Source organism: Triticum urartu, chromosome 6A, assembly GCF_056163025.1.
Source record: "Triticum urartu cultivar PI428250 chromosome 6A, HENAU_Tu73, whole genome shotgun sequence".
Lineage (NCBI taxonomy): Eukaryota > Viridiplantae > Streptophyta > Magnoliopsida > Poales > Poaceae > Triticum > Triticum urartu.
In genome coordinates this window covers 245933872-245944145 of record NC_141878.1, presented here as the reverse complement: position 1 = coordinate 245944145, position 10274 = coordinate 245933872, and positions in this window count along the sequence as shown.

Below are 10274 nucleotides of genomic sequence, written 5' to 3'. Positions count from 1 at the left end.
AAAGGTGGTGGTCGACCAGCAAGCAGAGTGCGGAGGCGCCATGGTGGAAAAAATGCCTAACGTCACCTAGCTCGAAGGCTCCTATGTGGAGACCATAAAGGGGTGGCAATCGGGGTGGTTCTACATCACCGAGCCGCGTGACACCAACTGGGTGGCGGCCCCCAAATTTCGATCCAGAATCCCCACGCGGCTCACTTCCTGGAAAGAGAAGGGCCTGTCCTGGGGTTCTTCGGTAGAGCTGACCGGACTCCAGACCTACATCAGGAACATGATGAGCAAGAAAATCAAGCTCGTCAACGTGGTCCAGATCATGCTCTTCCGCCGGATTCGCCCGTGTCAACGACGGGCATTCAATCTGTGGGAGTTCGACCCGGCCCAGCACCAGACGCTGCGAGAGCTCTACGACACGACGCGCAAGGATGTCTGGAGGGTGCTATTCAAGGGCGCCGAGGTAACTCCTTCCCTCACCGAGGACCGTGGACTCAGCGCAAAGCTCCATGCCAATCCGGTGTGTTTTTGTATATCACAGGGTATTTATTTGCCCCAGTTAAATGATGTGCGGGATATAAGCTCTCATGCCATTAATAGGACTGGATAAAGATAGCGGAGCAGCTCGATTGTCCATCCCCCCTGCCTGAAGATCCCGCAGATGCTCTCCTAACAGAGATGCTAGCTCTGGCACCTTACAAGGTGCCAGCGAAGAAGACCAAGAACAAGGCCCCGGGGACCCGAAAGGGTCTCCGGTGCAAGGTCGTATTGGACTCATCGTCCGATGACTCCGACACTCACTCCTCCCATGAAAACGAGGAGGAAAGTTCTCTCCCCCCAACCGGGGGAGACAAGAAGAGGAAGGCCGACCCAACCGGGGGGCCGAAGGGTCCAAGAAGGGAAGGACCCTCCCTCTGGACTGCTCCACGATGGCCGCCTACAGTGGCGACGAGTGGCTACCCAGGGTCAAGCCCCTGGTGAAGTCGTAAGTATCCGGACACCATAGTAATTCATGGTATGTTTCATTGCACTACTTTTACTCATGCCTAACATGATTATGCAGTCCTTCCCGAGTTCATCTCGACATATCCTCGTCGAGCGGTTCATTGGACTTGTCGGATATGAACAGTGGATATGAATTCTCTGTCGACCCAGAGTTAATTACTTTGGTTGAATCTGATCCTTTCGATGGTTATGAAACATAAACTATTGTGGCACACCTTACTAAATTGAATGATATCACTACAAGAAAAAGGCACATCCGTGACATTCTGGGCTGAATGATTTTTTTCCTGTCATGCTTATGACACTTCTATGACGATAATTGTGACAAAACCCAGTATCATCATAGATGTGGTGGGCTCCTACTTCTATGACAAAAAAATCATGACAGAAAATGGGCTTTTCATCCTGGGCGGGCTGGAAGCGCACTTGCATGACATTCTTTGGCCCGTCCATGACGAAAAAAATCGTGGTAGAAGCAAGGGCGAAGAAAATTTCGGGGAGTTCCTGGTTACGGTGGGTGATCGGGGCCGAGCGATACACGGAGGTTTGCGAGTTTCTCTCATACACGTACGCGCGTGTGTGCGAGGCATTGCACTCTAACTAAACCCGAGCGAGGCATTGGGTTCTAACTGAACCCGTTGCAGTAGCTAAGTTAATGAACCCCGATCGATCCCTTACTGTTAACTGAACCCGAGTGATTCCTTCTCTATTGCTGCTAACTTAAGCCGATCGAAGCTGCCTCTTGATGAACAATTCCCGGTGAGGGTTGGATTAACAGGATCCCGTGGTAGTAGAGGCCGTTGCCGCTGGATGAACAGGACTCCGATTGAGGAGGTGGGGGTGGATGAACAGTGGTCGGTGGAGGGACCCCATGGAGGGCTGGTTGAACATGACCACGTGGAGGGGTTGGTTGAACAGGACCCCATGCAGGGCTGGTTGAACAGTAGCCAATGGAGGCTGGATGAACAAGACCCCGTGGAGGGCTGGATGAATAGTAGCCAGTGGAGGCTGGATGAACATGACCCCCGTGGATGAACAGTAGCTGGCGGAGGCTGGAGGAAGTCGACAATGGATGAACAGTAGCAGGTGGAGGCTGGAGGAAGTCGACGGTGGACGAACAGTAGCCCGTGGAGTCCCGTTCCACTCGCCGAACAGTAGCCCATGGAGTCCCGTGGACCACCGCCGCTAAGTCCGCCCGCTCGCCGACACCACTCTCCGCCTTCAACTCCGGCCGGAGAGCTCCCCAAGACCGGCGTCCTCTCTTCCCTCTCCTCCGAGCTCCGACCGGCCCCAAATCCGGCGACCCCGGCCCCAAGTCCGACTCTGGCGAGCTCTTTGTTCTGGCGAAGCTCGGGCGCCGCGTCGCTATAGTACCCGATCCAGATCTATTTTCAGATCGGTTGACTTTTTCCCTCCTAACCATAATTTATTTAGCATGTTTTGTCGCATCATAACTCTGCAACCGTTGCTCCGATTCATGCGTGTAGCATATTGAAATGTTCGTCTCGACGAGTACTTCATTTCATCTCGTTGCATCATGTTCATTTGAGCTCATCTTGATGCCCTAAATGCTATTGGAAGAGTGCTAGTTTCTGTTAGTTTCAGTTTCATATCAGTAATTGGACATTTGTCATTTTTGCCATGATTGATGTGTGCCTCCTATGAACTTGAGCTCTAGATGAGTTTTCAAGTATGCCATGCCATCTTTACAGGGGTGTATGCCATGTATTTTTGTGATCTCTATGGTGACTAGCACAAGCATGGAAAGTAGCCCTCTCAATGTTGCTGATTTCAGGGACTTAGAAATATTCTAAGTCTTTGCCCTGTCATTATTTTTATGCCATGTGTTCATGTTGCTACCAAGTGATCCGTGCCTCTTTTGAGCATGATCATTAAGGATGTTTTGTAGATATTGTGGTTCTCTATCCATCCATGTCTTTGTTTGCAATTATGGAGCACCCTAGCTTGAGTCAATCGAGCTCTACGTTTTCTATAAAATGTTCCTGGCAGAATGTTTACATGTTAAGCATTTTTGCCGAGCTTGTTGTAGTTGATCCATGCATGCTATGTTGTTGTTCTCGCCATGTTTAGCTTCTATGCCATGTCCACTTGCTGGATGTATGCTTAGTTTATCATGCAATGCCTTGTACTGAGTGCATCGAGCTTGTAAACATGCCTACTTGATATCTGTTTTGCCATGTTCCAGTTTTCTGCTCAGTCTGAATCTGTTAACGTTAATTGCTATGTTCACATGGTTGCCATTGTATTTCCGGATCTCTTTTGGCTTATGGTCAGTAAGGGACTTTTGTTGTGTGCTTTGAGTAGCTTCATGCCATGCCTTGCTTTGCCATGATATGTTCCTGTAGCATCTTTTTACCGTGCTCTAAACATTCCTTCCTGATGTTAAATTCCTGACTTGGATGTTAATTTCACCAAGTCTGTAACCTGTTATCTTTTGCACTTTTACCACGCTTGTTTCAACCTGCTATTGAGTGAATTAGCCATAGCTCAGTGTTCATCTTTTGTCAAGCATCTTGAGTGGATCCCTGTCATGTATTTTGTTGTCATGTTAGAGTGTTGTAGCATGTTGTTCTTGATGCATTTAGATGGCCTTGTGCTGTTAATAACAGATCGGTGTTATATTTGTTTTGCTTATCATTTCCAAACCGTGCATCCGATTCCGATGATCTTTATATCGATTTCGACCGAGATCAACTCATCTTTCCAGTGGCACTCTTGGTTTTCCAAGTTGAGGCCAGTTTCAATCATTCCTTTCCGAATCATGCATATGCATCGCATATCGCATCCCGCATATCATGTCATGTTTTGCATCATGTTGTTTGTGCATTGCATGTGATTGATTGTGTCTCCCTTTGCTTGTTGTTATTGCTTGGGTAGAGCCGAGAGACGAGTACGTGATCGAGGAGCCCGTTGAGTACGTTTACGAGGATCAAGCTAACGTCAACTCGAAGAACTTTGCAGGCAAGATGACCATACCCTCGAAATCACTTCTATCTTTGCTTGCTAGGTGCTCGCTCTTTTGCTATGCCTATGCTACGATACCTACCACTTTCTTATCATGCCTCCCATATTGCCATGTTGAACCTCTAACCCACCTTGTCCTAGCAAACCGTTGTTTGGCTATGTTACCGCTTTGCTCAGTCCCTCTTATAGCGTTGCTAGTTGCAGGTGAAGATTGGAGTTTGTTCCTTGTTGGAACATGTTTATTGTTGGGATATCATTATTATATCTTTTCTATTTTTAGTGCACTTATATACTTGGTAAAGGGTGGAAGGCTCGGCCTTATGCCTGGTGTTTTGTTCCACTCTTGCCGCCTTAGTTTTCGTCATACCGGTGTTATGTTCCTTGATTTTGCGTTCCTTACGTGTTTGGGTTATAATGGGAACCCCTTGACAGTTCGCCTTGAATAAAATTCTTCCAACAATTCCCAATATTGGTTTTACCATTTGCCACCTAGCCTCTTTTCCCTTGGGTTTTCGGAGCCCAAGGGTCATCTTTATTTAAACCCCCCGGGCCAGTGCTCCTCTGAGTGTTGGTCCAAACTGAGCTGCATGCGGGGCCACCTCGGGGAAACTTGAGGGTTGGTTTTACTCGTAGCTAGTCTCATCTGAGTGTGCCCTGAGAACGAGATATGTGCAGCTCCTATCGGGATTTGTCGGCACATTCGGGCGGCTTTGCTGGTTTAGTTTTACCTTTGTCGAGATGTCTTGTAACCGGGATTCCGAGTCTGATCGGATTGTCTTGGGAGAAGAAATATCCTTCGTTGACCATGAGAGCTTGTGATGGGCTAAATTGGGATACCCCTGTAGTGATTTGAACTTTTGAAAGCCATGCCCGCGGTTATTGGCAGATGGGAATTTGTTAATGTCCGGTTGTAGAGAACCTAAAGATTACCTTAATTAAAATGAATCAACTGAGTGCGTGACCGTGATGGTCTCTTTTCGGTGGAGTCCGGGAAGAGAACACGGTCTCGAGTTATGCTTGAATGTAGGTTGTTCTAGGATTACTTCTTTATCATAGTTCATCGACTGTGCCTTTGCCTCCTCTTCTCGCTCTCATTTGCATATGTTAGCCACCATTTATGCTAGTCACTTGCTACAGCTCCACATCATACCTTTTACCCTTCCTATAAGCTTAAATAGTCTTGATCGCGAGGGTCTGAGATTGCTGAGTCCCCGTGACTCACAGCTTACTTCCAAAACCAGATGCAGGGACCGATGATACCGCTCCAGGTGATTCGACTGAGCTCAAGTGGGAGTTCGATGAGGACTCAGGACGATACTACGTTTCCTTTCCAAACGATCAGTAGTGGAGCCCAGTTGGGGCGATCGGGGACATTGTTGCATTTGGGGTTTATCTTTATTTTGGTTCCGTAGTCGGACCTTGAGTGTAACTGGATGAATGTAATGATATTTATGCTATTGGTGTGACGTGGCGAGTGTAAGCCAACTATGTACTCCTTTTCCTTATTCATTACATGGGTTGTTGTGAAGATTACCTCACTTGTGACATTGCTTACAATGCGGTTATGCCTCTAAGTCATGCTTCGACACGTGGGAGATATAGCCGCATCTTGGGTGTTACAAGTTGGTAATCAGAGCCTCCCCGACCTTAGGAGCCCCCTGCTTGATCGAATCGTTGGCGTTGTTGAGTCTAGAGAAATGTTTTGAGTCATTTAGGATTATATATATCGGTGAGTTGGATTCTTTTTACTCCTCAGTCCATTCGTCGCTTTGGTGAGGCATCCTGACGTAGAGTTTTGACTCTTCTCTTCTCAAATTTCCCTAAAAAAAATTTAGGATCACGCGGGTATCTTGGAATTGTTCCAATGGTTTTGTGACGAGAACATTGTTCTTGGTGCCTCCTGACATTTAGGGGTTGTGGCAGTGTCCCGGGGAGTTGAGCTCCACGGTGTTGTCGTCACAATTTTATTGTTGCAATTCTGGAATACCTGAGTTTCGCCGACATCGAAAATCTCTTTTATGCAGTTGTTGGTGAGATAACCTCGACGCCACTCAGTACTGGGGCGGGAGTTCGGGAGTATTGCCATAACTCGTATAACGGATGCTTTTCGAAGGTTGAGGTAAATGATTTCCGAAGGTTTCTTGGTTATGTGTTGAAGGATGGATACAGCTAGATGTAGGATTTGCTAGCTTTGGGTGAGATATTATGCTTCCCCTATATCCCCAACACCTAATTGCATAACCGGAAAATTTCGGGAGTTTCATAGGTGGGAATTCCTGTAGCTCTAGAATTTCTTCCGTGAATATTTGGTTTCTGATTGGGTAATCCTCACCAAGTATTTGTTCTTGTCCGTACCTTGTTGTTTTATTCTTCTACCTCTATCTAAGTGGCTTCTCAATTTATGGAAGTGTGACCATTTCAATTGGAATGCATTCGTTCATTTTGTTCGGATGTTAAGACTATTTGTTGCAATTTAAATCCATTTGATTTAGCTTGAATATATGTCTGTCAAGATGCTAATGGATGGCATCCTCTTCAGGATGGCTCCTCCAACGCGTTCGAATCCTGATCCGCCACCACCACCTCCACCTCCGGAGGCATGGCAAGCTGTGATGGCCACTACCAATGCAAACACACAGCTGATCATGCAAATATTGCAAGAGCGCAACCAAGGGAATCATGGCCATGGCAACAATCAGAATTAGTTTGCTACACTCAACCAGTTCCTCGCTAACCAGCCAAAGACCTTCAGTAACTGTGTCGAGGCAACAGACGCCGATGATTGGCTTGTGGATATCTACAAGCATTTCGAGTGCAGCAATGTCAGGCCTGAGGACTTTGTCAAGTTTGCCTCGTTCCAACTCAAAGACCAAGCTGCAGAATAGTTTCAGCAATACAAAGATTCCAGAGGAGGCCATGTGATTACCTGGGATGAATTCTGTCAAGACTTCAAAGCTCACCACATTCCTCAGAGTGTTGTTGAGAGCAAGCGTGAGGAATTCCGCAACCTGAAGTAAGGCAGCTTGTCTGTTTACCAGTATAACATCATGTTCCAGAAGCTCGCTCGTTTCGCCAAGCAGGACGTCCCTGACGAGAAGAGCATGATTTATCAGTTTAGAGGTGGCCTCATAGAAGATCTTCAACTTGCTCTTGTGCTTTTCGAGCCTTAGAAGTATGATGAGTTTTACAACATGGCACTGAAACAAGAGACTGCTCAACTCAAGTGCGATGCTTCCAAGAAACGAGTCAGATATGCAACTCCTTCTTCCTCAACTCAAGTGACAACTAAGAAGCAAAAGTATTGGCTGCCTCCTCCTCTGTTTCGTCAGCCTTATCAGCAGAAGAGCAAAGGTGGCAATGGGTCTTGCCACCCACCCAACCCAGGCTTTCAGAATAAGACTTCGTCTCATGCTCCAAGATCAAGTGCTCCGTATCACCGTCTGCTCTCGGAGGTCACGTGCAACAAGTGTCAGCAGAAGGGTCACTATGCCAACAAAAGCTTCAATCAGAGGCGTCTTCCTCCTCCTCCTGTGAGGTCTGCTAGCACCGCAGTGGTCAAGCATAATCCCAAGCACGCCAAGGTCAACATGATGAACGCAACTCAGGCTGAGGACTCGTCAGATGTCATTATGGGTAACCTTCCTGTTAACGATATTCCAGCAAAAGTTCTTTTTGACTCTGGTGCATCACATTCTTTCATGTCATTCCCATTTGCATTGGAGCACAACTTTGGCACTAAGGCATTACCTAAAGCATTGCAAGTTGTTTCTCCGACTAAGCGTTTGAGTCCTAGCATGATGGTCCCGGATATTTCTATCATGATGGGCGATTTCAATTTTCTGGCTTCTCCAATGGTCCTTGGTAACTTGGATATCGATCTTATTCTCGAAATGGACTGGCTTTCTAAGCACAAGGCTCAGCTTGATTATGCTGCCAGACAGATTCAATTGACACATTTGTCTGAGGATGTAATCGTCTTTGCCACTCGTGATAATACCATTCGACTGTTTTCTCTCTATGAGAAGGGCGAGCTGGATGCCATCTCTCAGATTCCATTCGTTTGTGCATATTAAGATGTCTTTCCAGAAGAGCTTCCAGGAATGCCTCCGCACCGGCCAGTTGAATTCGTCATTGATCTTGAGCCTGGCACGGAACCTGTTTGCAAATGTCCTTACAAGCTTGGACCTAAAGAGTTGAAGGAGCTGAAGAAGCAACTCGATATTCAAGAGCGTATGGGTCTCATCCGACCAAGTTCTTCTCCATGGGGTTGTGGTGTTCTTTTCGTCAAGAAGAAGGATGGAACGGACCGACTTTGTGTCGACTACCGTCCATTGAACAAGAAGACCATAACGAACAAGTACCCACTTCCCAACATCAACGAGCTGTTTGAACAACTCAAAGGTGCTCAAGTATTCTTCAAGCTTGATCTCCCTATGGGCTATCATCAGATTCGCATTCGTGAAGAAGATATCCCCAAGACAGCATTCAGAACAAGCTATGGTTCATATGAATACACTGTCATGTCCTTCGGCCTTGTCAACGCTCCTCCAACATTCTCTCGCATGATGAACTTCATCTTCAACGCCTACACAAATGACTTCGTCTTGGTGTACCTCGATGACATATTGGTCTTTTCCAAGAATAAGGAGGATCATGCCAAGCATTTGAGATTGGTGCTAGATAAACTTAGAGAACATCAGTTCTATGCGAAGTTTTCAAAGTGTAAGTTTTGGCTCGATGAGGTTCTCTACCTTGGGCATACCATCTCCGCCAAGGGCATAGCTGTTAATCCTGAGAAGGTGTCTGCAATTGTGAATTGGGAACCACCTCAGAATGTGAAGCAACTCCGCAGCTTCCTTGGGCTCGCAAGCTATTGTCGAAGGTTTGTTGAGAACTTCTCAAAGATCGTGAAGCCTCTTTCCAACCTTCTCGAGAAGCATGTGAAGTATGTTTGGTCGCCTGAATGTGATATCTCTTTCAACACCCTGAAAGAGAAGTTAGTCACTGCTCCAGTTCTGACTCTTCGTGATGAATCCAAACCGTTTGAGGTCTTCTGTGGTGCTTCCCTTCAAGGTCTTGGTGCAGTGTTGACGCAAGAGAAGAAAGTTGTGGCCTATACCTCTCGCCAGTTGAAGCCCAACGAAAAGAACTACCCCACTCATGACCTCGAGTTGGCGGCAGTTGTCCATGCTCTTTTAACATGGAGACATCTCTTGTTGGGAAGAAAAGTGGACATCTTCACTGATCACAAGAGTCTCAAGTACATCTTCACTCAGCCAAACCTCAACCTCAGGCAGACTCGTTGGGTCGAAATGATTGAAGAGTATAATCCGAGTATCGAATATACTCCAGGCAAGGCCAATGTAATTGCTGACGCATTGAGCAGGAAGGCTTACTGCAACAGTCTGTTTCTCAAGCCTTATCAACCCGAGCTTTGTGAAGCTTTCCGCAAACTCAATCTACAAGTTGTTCCTCAAGGATTTCTTGCCAACCTCCAAGTCTCTCCTACTTTGGAATATCAGGTTCGCGAGGCTCAACTTCTTGATGCTATGGTGAAGAAGGTGAAGATTGGGATTGCCAAGAGTCAACCCAAGTACAAGTGCTATCGTCTTGATGACAAGGATACTCTATTCTTCGCGGATCGCATTGTTGTGCCTAAAGGTGACCTTCGTAAAGTCATTATGAACGAGGCTCACAATTCACTCCTCTCTATCCACCCTGGAAGTACAAAGATGTACCAGGACCTCAAGAAGTCGTATTGGTGGACTCGAATGAAGAGTGAGATTGCTCAGTTCGTGAATGAATGTGATGTCTGCAGAAGAGTGAAAGCAGAACACCAACGACCAGCTGGTCTCCTCCAACCTCTTTCCATTACAGAGTGAAAGTTTGACCACATTGAGATGGACTTAATGACTAGATTTCCAAAGTCCAAGCGTGGCAATGATGCTATCTTCGTTGTCATCGACAAGCTCACTAAAGTGGCTCATTTTCTTCCTATCAAAGAATCTATCACAGCAGCTCAGTTGGCAGAGCAATATACCTCCAGGATTGTCTCTCTGCACGGCATTCCGCGGTTGATATCTTCAGATCATGGCAGCATCTTCACCCGCAAGTTCTGGGATTCTTTTCAGAAGGCCATGGGCACCAACATTCGCTTCAGCACAACTTTTCATCCTCAAACCAGTGGCCAAGTCGAGCGAGTAAATCAGATTCTTGAAGATATGCTCAGGGCTTGTGTCATCTCTTTCGTTATGAAGTGGGAAGATTGTCTTCCATATGCCGAGTTCTCCTACAAC